At 39.6% G+C, this 12217-nt stretch overlaps 1 long non-coding RNA gene across 1 annotated transcript; it reads left to right on the top strand.

Moving 5' to 3' along the window:
- Positions 1 to 7448: 7448 nt before the first annotated feature.
- Positions 7449 to 10115, top strand: LOC119264830. Its single transcript, XR_005131237.1, has 4 exons — positions 7449 to 7691; positions 8140 to 8475; positions 8965 to 9078; positions 10067 to 10115. It is a non-coding gene; the product is annotated as an uncharacterized LOC119264830 (long non-coding RNA).
- The last annotated feature ends 2102 nt before the right edge of the window (positions 10116 to 12217 follow it).

Below are 12217 nucleotides of genomic sequence, written 5' to 3'. Positions count from 1 at the left end.
AAGTTGCTCTGGATGAAAGTGTTTGTCAAATGCTGTAATTGTAAAAAAGATATAAGGTTAAAATTTCTATGGATTTTTAAATCTGACTTTGAACCAATTCAGTTGAAGAATTCATGGGTTTTATTAAAGACGAGGCACATAACAATATAAGGTCTGTGAGTTCTCAGTTTGATAAATGTAATTATTCTATGCAGTTTATAAACATAAGCCTTTTAGACTTAAGCTCTTTGTGCTGACATCAGACCTTTTTCCATTGTAGTTTGGACATTGGTCAGATTGTCCAATATGAGCATACTTGCTTTCGTCTAATTAAAACAGCATCTGTATGTTCTTGTTCATTAAGGTTGTACAGATGTTATGAATTCTATAATGGCTTTTTAGTAGGAAACATAAGGATCGCTGATGCGACCAGGCTGGTTTGATATGAAGAAAGCTGCAGTCAGTGTGTGAAATAGCTGCCGGGACTTTTGGGGGTCCCCGTGTTGCCTGGCTGCTCACTCACTCACCATAACAGCACTGATTCCAGTTTCAATGGCAAACAAATCTTTGGTTTAGCAATTGTTTTCCTGGGAATTCTCTTTTCTAGTTTGGTGGTATGGTGGTATCTACTCTTTTAATTTTGGGCTGAGAAATGAGTAACAATTCATTTTTTCCATCAGTCTTTTGGGAAATTGGGAAAGTTTTAAGATTTACAAATAACATTCAGGGGGTCCAAGAGGTTAATCAAGGGGTATCGGACCCTCAGGACCCACTGTGTGTTTTGTCTTGGCTCTATTGTCTTTGTGGAGAGGTGTGGATTAATAAGATATGTGACGAAATGTATGACAAATATTTTTAAAGTGCAAAGAAAAACATTGCAACAAATTCCACAGTATATAACCACAGTATAATTCCACAGTATATAACCACAGTATAATTCTACAGTATATAATCACAGTGTAATTCCACAGTATATAACCACAGTGTAATTCTACAGTATATAACCACAGTATATAACCACAGTATAATTCCACAGTATATAACCACAGTATATAACCACAGTATAATTCTACAGTATATAACCACAGTATAATTCCACAGTATATAACCAGAGTATAATTCCACAGTATATAACCAGAGTATAATTCTATAGTATATAACCACAGTGTAACTCCACAGTATATAACCACAGTATAATTCTACAGTATATAACCACAGTGTAATTCTACAGTATATAACCACAGTATAATTCTACAGTATATAACCACTGTATAATTCCACAGTATATAACCACAGTATAATTCTACAGTATATAACCACAGTATAATTCTACAGTATATAACCACAGTGTAATTCTAAAGTATATAACCACAGTGTAATTCCACAGTATATAACCACAGTATAATTCTACAGTATATAACCACAGTGTAACTCCACAGTATGCAACCACAGTATAATTCTACAGTATATAACCACAGTGTAATTCTAAAGTATATAACCACAGTGTAATTCCACAGTATGCAACCACAGTATAATTCTACAGTATATAACCACAGTATAATTCTACAGTATATAACCACAGTGTAATTCTAAAGTATATAACCACAGTGTAATTCCACAGTATGCAACCACAGTATAATTCTACAGTATATAACCACAGTGTAATTCCACAGTATACAACCACAGTATAATTCTACAGTATATAACCACAGTGTAATTCCACAGTATATAACCACAATATAACTCCACAGTATATAACCACAGTATAATTCTAGTGTATAACCAGAGTGTAATTCCACAGTATATAACCACAGTGTAATTTCACAGTATATAACCACAGTATAAGTCTACAGTATCTAACCACAGTATAATTCCACAGTATATAATATAATTTGAAGACTCAAATACCCCCTTCTTCCCAAATGTAATCAATCAGCAGAGGCATGTTTAGTGTCTGAATGTTTGTAAAACCTGACCACTAACTAAAGGCTTCATGCCACTGTGGATCCTATCCCAGGGTATAAAATCCCACCAGTCCACACACTCAGATAAGAAGTAGCCCTATAAACATGAACTCAGACTAAGGAACAACATGAAAACTCAATTCATCCTGTGTTTAGAGGCTATACACACATTTCCCATCAGCCTTATTTGCCCCAAAGTGTGCAATGCACAACCAGCGGTAGAATAGCACAGCATGCTTAAAACCTAAAGCCTAATGTCCACACATTATTAGTACGTTCGTGGTTCCAAACCCACAAACTTCCTTAAGATATTTTGGTCAGTGCTGCTGCTGGGAGGAGACTCTGACGCCAGAGAAAGAGGAACCAACCAAACCAGAGAGACACATACAGGCATCCACAGAGACTATCAAGTCTAGAAAAAGTAGAATTTCACTCTGAGAACAAATGCAGGCCTGTGGAAGACTGGACAATGACCAGGTGTTTCTGAATCCCAAGGAAGGCGGGGTGCTTTGTCTATGTAAAAGCCAATAAAGGTGAAGTTCAGTTCAGGGTGAAGATCTTCCTCATCTTCACCCTCAATCTGATCTCAGGTCAGATATTCTACAGCTGAAAACCTCTCTTTTGGTGCTAACAGGATACAACAACTGAAGGGTATAAAACAAATGAGTGAGCTGAGTGACCACTATTTGTCTAAAAATGTGTCGGTCACTTCTGGGACTACGGATAAACGCTGGGAATAGATTTGATAGGACATTTTTGAATGCCAGTGTGATCCTGTGCTCATCTGGTGCAACCAACCATCACTTAAGGAATATATTTGTTTGTGAGCCAATTACACCCACAGAATCAAAGAAACGACATCTTTAGCTTTAAATTTATACATGAAAACTTTACGTTGTGTGGTTGCTAAGAGCTCAGGAATATCATGTTCCAGTTAATGAATACATGTTTCCCCTCATTTACAGCATTTGGCTGACGCTCTTATCCAGAGCGACTTAGAATTTGATCATTTTACACAAGTAGGCAAAGGAGGTGTTGGGAGTCTTGCCCAAGGACTCTTATTGGTATAGTGTAGGGGGCTTACCCAGGTGGGGGATTGAACCCTAGTCTACAGCATAGAAGGCAGAGGTGTTAACCACTACACTAACCAACCAACCACTTCCACACCCTAAGGATGTTCAAAGCACTCCTTCTTCCTTCCCTCCCTGCTCCGAGGAGGTCTCCTTCTCCTTCTGAGGAACAGGATGGAGCAGGAACGGGAGGGACCGATAGGAGTAAATGGCATGCACCTGTGCCCCAGGCTCCAGTGACGGCTGAAAGGCATGGCCTGAACTCAGAGTGAGGACGAATCCCCGTGAGAACAGTGGGATGAGGAGAACTGCGAGTGAGTGGGTGAACGGTGCACAAATCCTGAACACCACCGAGAGACACGGGTGATGGCAGGAGGAGGCCAGAGAGGGGACAATGACGGCCATGAGAAGCATGAAAGTGGGATGCGAGTCCCGAATTCAGCCCAAACCCCGCATCCTGTTCCGCAGTGAGGCCACTTCCCTACACCTCATTTTCGATCCACGCATCCAAGACGCAGAGCAGGGATGGTGACAAGGACATGGAACAAAGAGCTCTCATTCCCTCTTGCTATAGTGCTATAAGGACAAACAACAAGCTTTTCTTTGTTCATTAAGCCAATGACCAATGTCCATGAGCCAATGTCACCTTATGACTATGTTTCAATGGGGCCATGTTTCAGAAACTAGTCCTCCACCCACAAACTTCCTTAACGTGTATTTTGGTCAGTGATGCTGCTGGGAGGAGCTGGGAGTTTGAGCAACTCTAACTCTTCCTAGAGAAACAAGAGACAACCAAACCAGAGAGAAGAGACACTGACGCACTTACACAGAGGATTACAAATACAGGCAAAGCAGAATTTCACTCTGAGGAGAACAAATTCAGGCCTACTGAAGACTGGGCAGTGGACAGATATTTCTGAATGTTGAAGAAAGAGTTCTTTGTTTGTGTAAACACCGGTGAAGCTCAACATGAAGATCTTCCTCATCTTCTACCTCTTCCTGATCTCAGGTCAGTTATTCTGCTCTTGAAAAAATACAGCTAACAGTTTGTGTGACTGTTTTGCTTCATGAATCAAGATGATTAATTCATCAAGCTTTAATGGGGGTTTGAAGTGACACAGAATCCTAACAGCCTGTAGTGTCACAAGCCTTTTTTTTAAAAGGGAAATACATCAAGTGTCACGTCACAATTTCTCAGAGGGCAGATACAGAAAAGGGAAGTATGCTGATATGCATGAGTAAAGGGTTCTCTGCATCATGAAATGGTTCTTCAGGCTGATGGAGAATGTGCTGTAGATGGCTTTCCCTGAAATAGACGTCATCTGGACGGCAGCAGATGTTACCAAAACATGTATATATTGCTTAGGATTAATGGTGCCTTCACAGATGAGCACGGCACCCATGCTATGTGCACTAATGCCCCCTAAACCATCATGAATACTGGCTTTTGAACTATGCACTGATAACAAGCTGAGTGGTCTTCAGTCTGGAGGACACAGTGTACATGATTTCCATAAAGAATTTCAAATGTTGATTCGTTGGACCACAGGACACTTTTCCCTTTCTCCTCAGTCCATTTTAACACTAGCATGACTGAGATTTCAGGATCCTCAGGACATCACCCCTCCTTCTTGCCAGGAATTAGCAGGATCATCAGCCAACCTTTATTATGTTAATTCACAGAGAAGCACTGAGGCAGCAGCTCTGTGGTGCATCCAGAAAGCCTACTAGTAACATCTGTCTTTCTCTCCCTCTGTCTGTAAATATATAAATACATAATATACTGATTGTTGATTGTGAGTTTAATATCGCCATATCATTATCATCAGTATATTTGATTTTCTACATTAAATTAAAAATAAAAATGTTTTGGACCACATGTATTTGTTTTATCATTATATGTTTTATACATAAAACATATATAATATATATATATATATATATATATATATATATACACCTTTTTTGGATACAGTTATATAGTACTACTAAATCGTGCCGCGTCTCAAGGAGATGATGTCACATGACCGCTACAAAGAAATTATGTGGCAACGATTTGTTGTCGGCTTCATAGTCATAAAATTTGTTCATGTATTTATACACAAATTCTGCCCTGCATTCCTTTTCAAGAAAATGGCCTTCCTACAAGGAAATGTTGGAATTATTTTAAACTGAAACAAGGAAAGACTATGAGTGTGTTTTATTTACACAATGAACAATGGAAATGCGCAAGTAATTTCACCAAACACCAAGAAACGGGCTGCAGTTTGTCTTTCAATCAAAATCAAAATGGGATTCAGCCTTTCCACTGATCCTCCAATCATCTTGCAGAAGCTCCACGTCCAGACTCGCCCACCCACAGCTCCATTCACCACGAGAGAATTTCGAAGCAATGAAAAAAAAGTCCCATGCAGTCCCGCTGAAGTGAATAGACGCTCAGCTTCTGACGCATTTGTAGTCAATGAAATATTAACACAACTGAACATATTTGACCATTTAATGTTTGACATTTTAGGACAAGCTGAGCTTCCCTTGCAGTCTTAGAGAAATTGCCACTGCTCTGTCCGTCGCTACGACGCACCCTTTTGAAACACGATTCTACAAATTTTCCCTCGTGCTGTAGGATCAGTAACATACACACTCGGATTGTAACTTCAAGTTCACCTTCAAGTTGTGTCACGTTAGGTGTTTTGGGACCTGTAGGAGCTTTCTGTAAGCATTTGGGGGGGGGGGATGTTGGTGCTTGCAACGCATTCCTTATCATTAACAAGACAACAGGCGTTAATCGCTTCACAGCAGGGGAGTGGGCTACATGGTGCATTTCTGGATTCTGTTTATATTTGGTTTCTTCTTTGTATTTTAGAGTTTTAACTTGCAGGATGTGCAATTGTGGATGCAGTGATGAACTGTGTTCACAGACAGTGGTTTTCAGAAGTGTTTCTGAGCCCATGCAGTGATTTCCACTACAGAATCATGTCTGTTTTTAATGCAGTGCTGCCTGAGGGCCCAAAGATCACGGCCAGCAGATACTGGTGTTCAGCCTCGTCCCTCACAGACAGAGATTTCTCCATATTCTCTGAGTCTTTAATGATATTCTGACCGTAGACGATAAAAAGCAGTTCTTTGCTGTTTTATGTTGAGAAACGTTCTTCTTGAATTGTTGCTCTATTTGATGGTGCAGTCTTTTACAGAGTGATGCACCCCTCCCCATCTTTACTTCTGAAAGACTCCGCCTCTCTGAGATGTTCTTTTATACCCAATCATGTTACTGACCTGTTGCCAATCAACCACCAGGTGTTTTTTTAGCATCACACAACTTTACCAGCATTTTGTTGCCCCGTCCCAACTTTTTTGGAACGTGTTGTTGCCATCAAATTCAGCAGCATGCGCACCTCGTCAGTCATCCATGTTTTCTGGTTGGGGTGAGTTGTGACGGGTTTGGAGACAGTACAATCATCAATGCACTTGCCGTTGTAGCCAGTCACTGATTCTGTGTACTCCTCCAGGTTGATGGAGTCACCGGTAGTAGCTGCTACTCTGAACATCTCCCAGTCAGTGTGCTCAAAACAGTCCTGAAGAGCAGAGAGAGCTCCTGGCGGCCAGGTTCTCACTTGCTTCTGGTCTGTTTTGGCACTGATGAGCGGTCTATAAGCTGGAGTGAGCATCGCAGAGATGTGGTCTGAGTAAGCATAGTGGTGGTGGGGTTCGGTTCAGTATGTGCCAGGGATGTTTGTGTGCACAAAATCCAGCACGTGAGTCCCCCGGGTTGCAAAGTGCACATACTGATGAAAACTGGGGAGTACTGACTTCAGATTGGCTTGGTTGAAATCACCGGCAACAATAAACTGTCCGTAAAGGGTTTGTGTTCTGGAGTTCGCTGATTGCGCTGTACAGCTCGTTCAGTGTGACGTTACCGAACTCGGCTCTCTAGGCAAATAAAATGGCCTGGCTCTGACGATCGCAAACTCCACCAGCGGCGAGCAGTGACTGGAGACCAGCGCTGCGTTTTTACACCATTCAGTGTTGATGTAAAACACAGGCCTCCACCTCGAGGCTCACTGCTCAGCTCAGCAAACCACAGCAGTCCCTGAATTCATGCTGGGTAGCCCGCTAAATCCAGAGGTAGTCCAGTTAATTCTCCAAGGAACAAACATAGGAGAGAGGGAGTGATGGAACGGCTGGTTGTGTGGGGTTTGCCATTAGCCTAGCGCGCACGCCAGCTTGCTTGCCTCGCTTCTGCCTCCTTGTGCATCTCTTGCTTGCTTGCTTGTTAATAAACAAGGCCTTAAAATAAAATCCTTAAATCTTTAAATTTAGATTTTGATTTGTTTTAGAGACTAACAAGTTTTTCTTCTAGCAGGTCCAGTGGACTGTGCTGAAGTGACCGGGTACACAGGAGGACGTGTCTTCATCAACTGCAGATATGATCACAAGAGATACATGGATCACACAAAGTACTTCTCCAAGAAAAGCCGAGGCAAATGCACTGACAAGATTCTTTCAAAGACGCAGAACACAAGCGACCATGAAAGTAGAATCTTCTTTGTTGATGAAACTCAGCCTGGATTGTTCAGTGTGCTCATTAAAAACGTCAGTCTGCAGGATGGTGGGACCTACAGGTGTGGAGTAGAAGACGCAGCAGCAAAGCCTACAGACGTGACACTGCAGGTGAAAGAAGGTGAGATTTAATCTAATTAGCACTTAGTATTAATATTAATTTTAATATTTAAATTAATGCTAATGGTAAATTACTAAATACGTTTTATTAATGCTAATAAAATGCAAGATTTCAGGATCAATACAGATCAATATCTATCTATCAATCTATCTATTAATAATCATTCACAAGTTCTTTATGAAAAACATGCTTGAAGGAACTTTTGGGTCTACATTTCAAATATGTATCTACATTTCACCCAAAGAGTTCAGTCCTCACAGCCACTTTCATTCACTAATCAGACTGTTACTCAGTTCATTTCCCCAAACAGGCTTAGACAGGCCTTTAATGAAAAGAAGATATTTTAATTAATAATAAAAATTTAAAACTAAGCTAAAAAAATAGTGCAGTGTATCTTAGAAATGCTTCTGAGTGCGAATTCAAAACTATCACTTGCTTTCGCTTTCAGATCCTTGTTGTGGAAAGACGCTCACACAGGAAGCTCATCCAGGAGATACGGTTACCTTTACCTGTGAATATCCACAGGAGTCTAAATATCTCTCCAAATACGTGTACAAAGCTACTGATCACAGCTATAGTGTGGTCATACATGTTCTTGGACTGTCAACACAAAAAGGGAGGTTTTCTCTTTTTGACCATCCAGAAGAAAACCTCTTCAACGTGAGCATCAGCGACGTGACTGAAGAGGATGGAGGAGTTTACCTGTGTGGACTTCAGGGACAAAAGCCAGGAGATCTGAACCCTTACTACTCCCTCTTCAATGAAATATAGCTTCAGGTTACAGGTGAGATTTTTAGTGTATGTAGTGAAAATAAGAACATTAACATCAGCTGTTTATCAGAGTTCAATACGTGTCACTATCGACAGTCACATCTGTCAGTAAAACTGACCATCATATCAGCCAGTAAATCACTGTTTAAATCAATGAACCAAAACTATTTCACTATAAAATTCATTCTAAAACTATAAAATCACATTGGCCAAAATGATCTGTTCACGTCATATAAAAAAATCCTTTTATAATATTAGGCTTAAAGACCACTTTATTAGGCCTGCCCTCGGTACACAATGCTACTGTAAGATGAGAAACTACAGCTCATCTTGTTCCATGCAGGTTGTTTTAAACCAGTGTATGCAAGTACAATTAGGCGTATTCAGTACAGTCAGTATAATGTGCTGTTAAAAATAACAGAGGCATAAAATCAAATGTGAAAACAGCAGTTTAAATCCATTCTTTCTTCAAGTTTTCATGCATTTGTCTGTTACTTTTTAGTTTTAAGAATATCTACAGTGCCCTCTGTCATCGTCATTGTGTGTGTCTGTGTGGTCTTGCTGCTGATTGGAGGATTATTACTGATCTGCAAACTGAGACGCAACAGGACAGAAGGTATCCACACACAAACACACACACACACACACACACACTGGTGCAATCATTACACTTTCTGAGTCAGTGTAGTTGAAAGTGTAGGTAAAAAAAAAGCCTAAACCAAAATTGCTGAGAGTGTCACAGACCCTCAATGAGCTCTGCGTTTACAGCCTTTTTTCTTATTCAAATTACTAGCCTTGTATTTCAGATTAACTGTCTAATACCTGTGTAGTTACATGCTAATACATGCAATAACTATGTAACTACAGGTGATTTGTTCACAGTTACAAATGGATAACAGAAGACAGAAAACAGTGTAACTACTGGTGATGTATTTATTGTTGTTGCATGTGTTTTTAATGTATGACTGTACAATTACACATTTATAACACTAATTAACACATTAATTACCTTTAATAAAACATTAAATTGTAACTGCATATTATATACATTTAATATAAACTTTGGCAAAAAAACATTACTGATGTTTTCGCATTATAGTCACTCTAATTACATAGTTTGTCACGTAGTAGACATTAAAAAAATACGTATCTCACCGGCCTTAAAAGGATGCAACAACATCTGGTACAGTATACTTACACAATGATATCAATGTGATGTGATTAATTACTTTGTTACAACACAGTTACAACACAGTTATTACGTAAAACAAATGTAACTATGTAAAACATACTTCCTTTAACTGCTGGGAAAGACTTCTGATCTGTAGTGTATCAAACAGATGCACTTGTGTAACTACATGAAGAAAAAACTGAAGCTGATACACATGTAATGACATAGTCTGTACTTCTGTAACATTGAGTAAGTCATCAGTAATTACAGTGTTGTTGCATATGTCATTCATTGGTAACTACATAGTTGTTAGAGACACTTAATACAAAGTGGGACTGTTAACTCTAGTTGACACAAGCCCAGAAAATGCCTTATGTTAGTTAATTAATTAATTGGAGATTATTTTTACCCTATTTTCTTTCTTTTTCAACAGGTTCTCTCAACATGCATGTCAGCACAAATATCACAGTGAGTAATCATGGGAGAAAAGTGAAAATCTTTCCTCAAACTGCATCTTTATTTGGATTAGCTCACAATCTATTTTTTACAAGATTCTACATTTAGTAGAATTAACACGTCATTTAAATTTCAAATGTAATGTTTCAAATCCAGCATGCCTCTTTATATTCAGCCAGAGCCCAGTGTACCAGAATCAAAACCCCAACACCAACCAATCAGATTCAGCCTACCAGAGTCTAAACCCCAACACCAACCAGTCAGATTCAGCCTACCAGAGTCTAAACCCCAACACCAACCAGTCAGATTCAGCCTACCAGAGTCTAAACCCCAACACCAACCAATCAGATTCAGTCTACCAGAGTCTAAACCCAAACACCAACCAATCAGATTCAGTCTACCAGAGTCTAAACCCCAACACCAACCAGTCAGATTCAGTCTACCAGAGTCTAAACCCCAACACCAACCAGTCAGATTCAGTCTACCAGAGTCTAAACCCCAACACCAACCAGTCAGATTCAGCCTACCAGAGTCTAAACCCCAACACCAACCAGTCAGATTCAGCCTACCAGTGTCTAAATCCCAACACCAACCACTAAGATTCAGCCTACCAGAGTCTAAACCCCAACACCAACCAATCAGATTCAGTCAACCGGAGCCTAAATCCCAACACCAACCAATCAAATTCAGCCTAGCAGAGTCTAAACCCAACACCAACCAGAGTCTAAACCCCAACAGCACCCAATCCAATTCAGTGTACCAGAGATGTTACATACTGTTGGAGCAAGCAGTTTGGTGTTGTATTGTCTATACATCGAACAGCCTGTTATTAGTTCAGTGATTTCAGTGATTTTTTAAATTATTATTACTATTCTTTGCGCTATTTATTTTACTCTTCACCCTTCCTTACACCCAACTTTGAGACAAAATGTAGAAATCTGATTTCATAATGATTCTGCTTCATGTCCTGCTTTCCATCTGTAGCAAGTTTGTATTAGTCCTTTCACCATTTACTGTTTCTCTTTATTTAGCAAGTTTTTATTTATCATGTTCATGTACACTAGCATTTGCAATCATCTGTCATATTATATATTTTTTATTTTCTTCGCTGTAAAATCCAAATATTTCAAACTATTTTCCAAAATGTATGTTTAAGTATTTTATTCAGCATTTCAAGAATTTTGTGAAGTGAGAGAATTTAAAGGCGCTTAGGTCCAACTTTGTTGTTTCTCTAATACCTGTGTAATTACAATACATCCAACTACAAAGTACCTACTGGAGATGTATTCACTGTAACAAGTATGGCTAACATGAATATATATGTATCATCTTCTGTTTTTACTCATATATGCATTACTCAAATGTACATGTAGTGTTTCTCTTATGTAATTTAAACTGTGTCATAGTTTGAGGATGATTACATTTGTATGATTTGCTTTAAACCATTGTGTTATACGACTGTATTTACACCACAACTTTATATTCAAAAGATCTTCATGTAGGTTCTGTGATGTTGAAGTAATCCATGTATTTTGAGGTAGTTTCCATGCAACAACATGCTTTACTTTGCCTTATGTTTGATCCCAGTGGCCGAGCTGTGGAGCAGGGGCAGTGATGAGGAGTTTACAATAACTTTTACAAACTTTACAATAAGCCATAACATGTTTGTACATATGAAAACTTGTTGCACTTTCCCAAGAGGTTGTGGAAAGATCCCAATTAATGTGTGGACAAGGGCATCACCAAAGTTAGAGTGGTTATATGGACAAAGAGTATTGGACTGCAACCAAATAAAACTACATCACATTTGCAACCCGCTTCAGCTTCTGCTGTACAGAAGACTTCACTGTGGCTTAAAACCTCCAAGTGCCATCAAAACCGACTCCACACTCTCAGCATACCCCAGTTAAGTTTAAGTGATGCTTATTAGTAGCACAACGGGGAATTTTCACCTCCGCATTTAACCCATCCATGAAGTGAAACACCACATACACACTAGTGAGCACACACACACTAGGGGGCAGTGAGCACACTTGTGAGCTGTGGATAGGGGGCAGCAGTTGGGGGTTAGGTGTCTTGCTCAAGGACACCTCAGTCATGTGTTGTCAGCTCTGGGGATCGAACCGGC

This window comes from Pygocentrus nattereri, chromosome 12, assembly GCF_015220715.1.
Source record: "Pygocentrus nattereri isolate fPygNat1 chromosome 12, fPygNat1.pri, whole genome shotgun sequence".
In the NCBI taxonomy this organism is placed as follows: Eukaryota; Metazoa; Chordata; class Actinopteri; order Characiformes; family Serrasalmidae; genus Pygocentrus; species Pygocentrus nattereri.
This window is presented reverse-complemented; position numbering and strand designations above follow the sequence as displayed.